This window comes from Phasianus colchicus, chromosome 7, assembly GCF_987193195.1.
Source record: "Phasianus colchicus chromosome 7, bPhaCol1.hap1.1, whole genome shotgun sequence".
Lineage (NCBI taxonomy): Eukaryota > Metazoa > Chordata > Aves > Galliformes > Phasianidae > Phasianus > Phasianus colchicus.
The window spans coordinates 36,917,738-36,923,962 of record NC_143442.1 but is presented as its reverse complement, the minus strand read 5'-3'; the positions used below and the strand labels follow the sequence as shown (position 1 = coordinate 36,923,962).

The following is a 6,225-nucleotide window of genomic DNA, read 5'->3' as shown; positions in this document are numbered from 1 at the left end:
GTAGCAGTCAGCACCTGCTACACCCTGGTGAGTATAACAACAACAGATGTTTGGAAATAAACACTCTGATAGACTAAGTACACCTGCCCACTCCAGTGTGATATTCATTGCATCACAGGCTACACTCAGAAAGGGAGAAATAAATATTTTCCAAATTATTGTTCAAAGGAAAAGCAATTCAGTGTAATGATGGGTTTCTATAGCCACAGTTGGTGTTTCAGAAATAAAGTACTTCAGGATTCTGATAAGATGTTGGTATTTTGGTACATGTTTAAAAAATGCTATTTACCTTCCACCTACTTACAAAGTAGCATATTTTTTGAAGTTTACAGCCAAACGTGAAGCATTTCAAGCATTCTGAAGGGCTCCAGTTTTTGCTGATGTTGTGGGCAAATTATCACTGTTTCTCCTGTCCTTCTGTACCTCCAACTCTTGCCTTGCTCCAAAATACCAAACTGTAAGGATTTTTGATAAATAGCTGCTTATGACACTCAAGTTTTTTTTGCAGCCAACGTTTTTTCTCCCCTTCTAATGTCACATCACGGTTAACTGTTGTACACAATTTTCTGTATTATTCTGCTAAAACTAATCACTGAATGAAATAACTACAGAAGTTGTCAAGGACAAACGACAAAACTGACCTTCATACAGAGTACAAAAACTGAAAGAACTTTTCTAATAGCCACTGACTGACTAATCTGAAGCAGAAGGGATCCAACTTCTGCTAAGTTGTGCATGGGGAAAAAAAAAAAAAAAGAATCAGCAGTTTTCTCAGCTTAAATTTTAATTTACTTCAACAACTTCTTATTTTAACTCTCTTACTGCAGTTGCTTCTTAGCCTCAAAGCAGCATCAAAGAAATGAATATAGAACTCAAACAGAAGAAAGCTTCCAAAGACAGGCACATGAGGAAGGAAACAGTGATAGCTTAGCATTACCTAATGTGAAATAGCATCTCTCTCCAACTCATGTTCTAAATGAGGTGTTGACTTTTGCACAGTTAAAACACAAAGCTCCTACCTTATGGAAAAGGTAAATCAGAAAATGTAATAAAAACCTGGAGCTGTGTATCAATAATTTAGGGCCATTATATCCACTGGAACTTCACTTGAGAATTTTAAGGAATTTTAGATCTTTTACTTATAAAATAAGCTATTTTACAGCCAATAATAAGATGAATTTGTACGATCCAACTGCAGCTTCTATTCAAATGCCATATATATTTAACATACACTGACGTACAAGATTCAAATAAAAGTTTCAGATAAAAAAAAAATCTAAGGGTCTGATCCTGTTAGGGTTTCATGCCTGCAACTACCACAAGAGGTCAGTAAGCGAATAATAGAACGGCCTGGGTTGAAAAGGACCTCAAAGATCATCTTGCTTCAATGCCCGCCATGGGCAGGGGCACCAACCACTAGACCAGAACTCACAGGATTAAGGTCTCTGTTCTAGAGAAAAACCAGACAAGCAAATCACATGTGATAACAAAGAAACTTTCACTTTCGAGAAGAGAAAAAAGACAAATCTTGATCCATTTCCTGTAAAATGCCCTGTCATTCCATATCTATAAGCAAAAAGTAAAATCCATTTCAAGACATAAGTATGTGTTGAAACATAATGTAATCGCACATACACATAAATAAATCTTTCACAATCATTACTTGAACTCCTCAGTTTCAGTTTGCCAAAGGAAATAGCTCTGATTGGTTTTATCAACACTCCAGGAAAAAAATTCTGTATGAAAATTCAAGGCAGACGCTTGTTTGTCTCATTCTTAAGCCTGCTGCCGCCTGTAGTCTTGCTGAAAAGAACACTCATGCTGTGAGAGCTCTATACAACAGTTAGCCTTGTTACAGATTGCATATTATTAACAATGGCTCTACAGTTTGTTAGACAATGTTTTTCTCCACTATTTCACTTCAAGACATGGTCATGATTCGCGGAATCAAAGTCTATAACCCAGAGTTATGTTATAAAGCAGGTATGTTTTATTCAGCATTTGGCACCAAGCTGGGTGCAAGGGGGATAGCTCCTCCAAACTTGCACCCCGTAAGGAAGAAGCTTGGTACAGATATAGGCCCAACGAATACACAATCAGGGAATTTACATGCATATTCATTACATTCCTGACTTATCAACATATGGTCCCGCCATGAGCAGTGGGGGTCTCCTTTGCATGGGAGAAGACCCATTGTCTCTGACAGAAGTAATCCGATCCTGACCCCTTCCTTGTGTCAACAGAGTTTTCAGATGCCCTTTTCTTATCTGACCACACATCCTGCTTACCTACATTCCTAAACAAGAGTTAATCCTTATCTTGTCCTTTCCTTACTCAATTCCCCCTTTTTCTTGAACCTAGCAAATTCTTTTGCTAAATTGCTCCATTCAGTAAAAGGGAAGTTTTGAAATAACTCCCGCTTTCCACTCTCTGCCTTAGCTTGTGCTTTTTCCATTCCTCATAACTATCCCCAGAAGTTTTACATATCCATAATGCACATCTCATCGCAACACACATAAAAATGAGCAAGATGATTATAATAATACAAGCCACAAAGAGTTGCTTTAGCCACATAAAGGTAGGTAACCAGCTGGTAAGTTTTTCCCACAATTCTGTGAATCCTAATGAGGTGTCATCCATCGTTACCTGATGAAGTAATTTAGTGTGCTCCCATATTGCCTGTAGATCAGTTTCTATCCTTCGAGTATAAGCACAACAACTCTGATTAATTATCACACAAACCCCTCCCTCTTTGGCTGTTAGGAGATCGAATGCCATTCTATTTTGTTCTAAGCACTGAAATCTCAACTTGTAACGCTTTGATTGCGTTCTCTATTATCTCTACAGTGGACAAAATATTAACAATTGCTTTCTCCAGCTCACTTATTCCAAGAGATGTGATGAGCCATCTCACAAAGCTGTGAAAACCAGTAAGTTTTTCCACCAAAGGATTTAGTACTCTCCTCACCCGTCTACAGGGTGCTCTCAAGAGTCCCTGTGATATTTCCACATGCACCATGGTCTGAGGTACCAAGTATCCATCCGGTAGTGCATGTTCCAATCAATTTGGAGGCAGTGCTTTTTGTGCCTGCCCATCCCCACATAACCACCAGTATCCATAAGGTAATCTGCATGGATTAGACGTACCCTCTTGTTGGGTGAAAGATGTTCCCATTCCCACAATCCCAAGTACATTCTTATCTATAGGCCAAGATGAATTTTTACTTGTTCTAGGATCGCACACTATGCCCTGCTTCCACCTTGTACTTTCGTTGAGTCCTGATACTGTTCCCAAATTCCCATATTCCCAACTACATCCTATACCTGTTAAATTTCGCCACCCGACTTTCACACTAATTTCGCTATCATTTTCCTTATCCACGAAGACAGATTTAGAGGAATTAGTAATCAACAGATCAAACTTGGGGCCCTTTTGTAATGTATCCTCTATTCCATACTTACATTCCTTGTGTTCCACCCAATTTGGAATTGTCCAATTAAGCGCTACTACCCCATAGACTTGCACCCCCCCTGCTCTGGGGAGGGCCGTACATATCCAACAATTTGTTAGGTTAAAATTTTGGGCCACTGCCCGAGTAGCTATTACCTTCCTAGGCTAAAGCAAATCTTGTAAGGTTAATTACAATGCATAGTTTATACATTTTTCTTAATTGTTAGTCGGAGGGGTCCTTTCTCCTCGCAGTCCACTGTGGTCAGACCATCTTCTTCAGGCGGTTCCTCGGGCATGCCATGCCTTGTTCTCTGGTTTGATCTCGTGCAGGATCTTCTTGCAACGTGTATGACAAAATATACATATATACACCTATATACAGAGCCCACATACCAAACAATTACTGCAATGATGTTTTCCACAAGAGATATATAAGCATTTACATCAAATGCTGCACTTAATCAAATTAACATTTCTAACAATTATAAGAGCCCATATTACTGTCTTTGGATTCACAATTTTAAGGGTCCAGCTGGCTTCAGTTCCCATTGTACTTGAGGGATCAAGCTGTCAAGGCCTTGGGCTCTAGTTCCTAGAACCAGTTTCTCTATTTCCTGAAGCTATTCTTGTAGACTTACCACATACTCAGTATTTCACTCCCTACCTGGGTAGAGATCCTGTTTGTACAACATAAGGCCTTTTGTACAGTATTTTGAAAGACTTAACCCCTCTTTGGCTCTAGGTTTCCTAAGGAGAGCCAAAGGCAACAACTGTGGCCAGGATAGTCCAGCTTCCTGGGCCAGTTTTACAACCTGTGATTTAATTCCAATGTATTCCCAATGCTTACTGACCTGTTGGACAATCTCTGCAATAAAGTGAGTTCCCTGGTTGAAGGGTATTGTTGCAGGACATCCAAACCTTGGTATAATCTCCTGCAGCAATACCTTGGTTATTTCTTTGGCTTTATTGGTCCTGCAAGGGAATGCTTCTGGTCACCCTGAAAAGGGTATTTGTTAGAACTAGCATATACTGAAGCCCTCCTTTTTCCTGACAGTTCTGAAAAAAATCAATTTACAATTGTTGTCCTAAAAGATTCCCTTTCCCAACAAGCCCCACTTGTACCCTGTTCCTGGTACTAGGATTGTACAGTTACTTTCTGATGTCTGTACCCCCATATGTTTTATTATGTTCCCTTAGAACCAATTTCTATAAAATAATAAAGGGCACAATAATGTGTCCATCTGGGTATGCACCCACCTGTCAGTTTGCTCTCTTCCCTTTTAAATCAATAAATTCCTATCCTGTCTATAATACCTTATAGGTTCTGGTTAAGGTTCAGATATTTTAAGTTTACCGTCTGGAATTAAAGCCAGTTCACCAATTTCTTTTCCTTCAGCTGCCTGTTTTGCCACCTGATCCACCATCATATTCCCAGTTGCCTGTACAGTGTCACTCTTCTGATGTCCTTTACAATGTATAACAGCTACGCCGCTCTTTGGGAGATTTTCATCATACTGAATTTGTTTTCCATGTGTGTAAGAAAACCTCGCTCTTTGCAGATGGTACCATGAGTGGATACCACCCCAAAAACATATTTAGTTCTTGTCAAGGCAGTTTTTTCAGCCTTCTGAGCAGAAGTCCCCACAGGTAATGGTTTTGCTTCAATTACCTTGTCAGTAGCAGTTACTGCATGTCTTGCCTTACAGTTTCCTCGTCTCACAAAGCTGTTTCTGTCCTCAGCGTTGTCCAGTGGTTCCTCCTGTAGGTCTGACCAACTGGCATAAACAGTCTCCATGCAGTGCACACTGCTGGCTTGGAGGTAGCTCTGCATTGGTGTTCTGGGTGTTCAGCAAACTGCTTCCTTCTCTTTGATCAGTTCTGCTTTCTGTTGAGAAACTTGATAGCCATTTAAGTCAAGAAATTCAGCAAACTCACAGTCCACTGTACACAGTCCTCCTTTGTTACTGTAGTATCCACATACTGTAGACTTTCTTTGGCAAAACCAGGCAGAAAAAGGTGTACTTCAAATCCAGAACGGTAAACCCCACCTACTTATTCCTTAACTTGGTTCAACATTTCTATTAATTGCCCTCAAATCTTGCACCAAACTATAACTCTTGCCAGCCAGTTTTTCATTTGCAAGATCAGGGTGTTCTATTTGGATTTCTATCCAATTAATAATCCAAAATTCATAAAATTATTTATTATTTCTTTTATCCTCCTAAAGTCTTGTATCCTCAAAGGGCACTGCTTTACCCTGGTTGGGCTGGCTCCCGTCTTTAACTTAACGTTTATTGGGCTGCATTTTGGCTCTGCCAGGCATTCCTGATGCCTGCAATCCTGTGTATACCTGATTTAGGATTTACCTAACTTCTATGGGTACAACATTGCTTTTCCCAGCTTGTGTTAAAGCCAAACTTAAATTTTTCCATTAATTGGTCTTGCTTGACACTTAGCTCCAATTTTCTCTACTGAATTTAATCTCTTTACCTCTTTATTCTGCTTCCCTAGCTGTAATTTAACCAGTGGATCTGCTAGGGTAAACTTCCCAAATTCCCATCCTTCATTTTTGCAACCAGAGGCGGTTCCCTCTTTCTCAGTAATTCACACATTACTTTCATTGCAGTGGGGCGGAGCCCTCCCTCTTCCAGCCCCCCCTTCCCCCTCTCTCTGAGTGGATCCCTGGGTCCTACGCCCTACTCTAGTGCTGCGACAGTAACAGCTGCTGTTATTCCCAATTTCCTTACTATCTCTGTTTCTCAATCAGTTTTTGT

The 6,225-nt window shown here is 40.0% G+C and overlaps 1 pseudogene; it reads right to left on the bottom strand.

Moving 5' to 3' along the window:
• Window positions 1-2,087: 2,087 nt before the first annotated feature.
• LOC149917345 (syncytin-A-like) lies at window positions 2,088-3,747 on the bottom strand (annotated as a pseudogene).
• Between the last annotated feature and the right edge of the window lie 2,478 nt (window positions 3,748-6,225).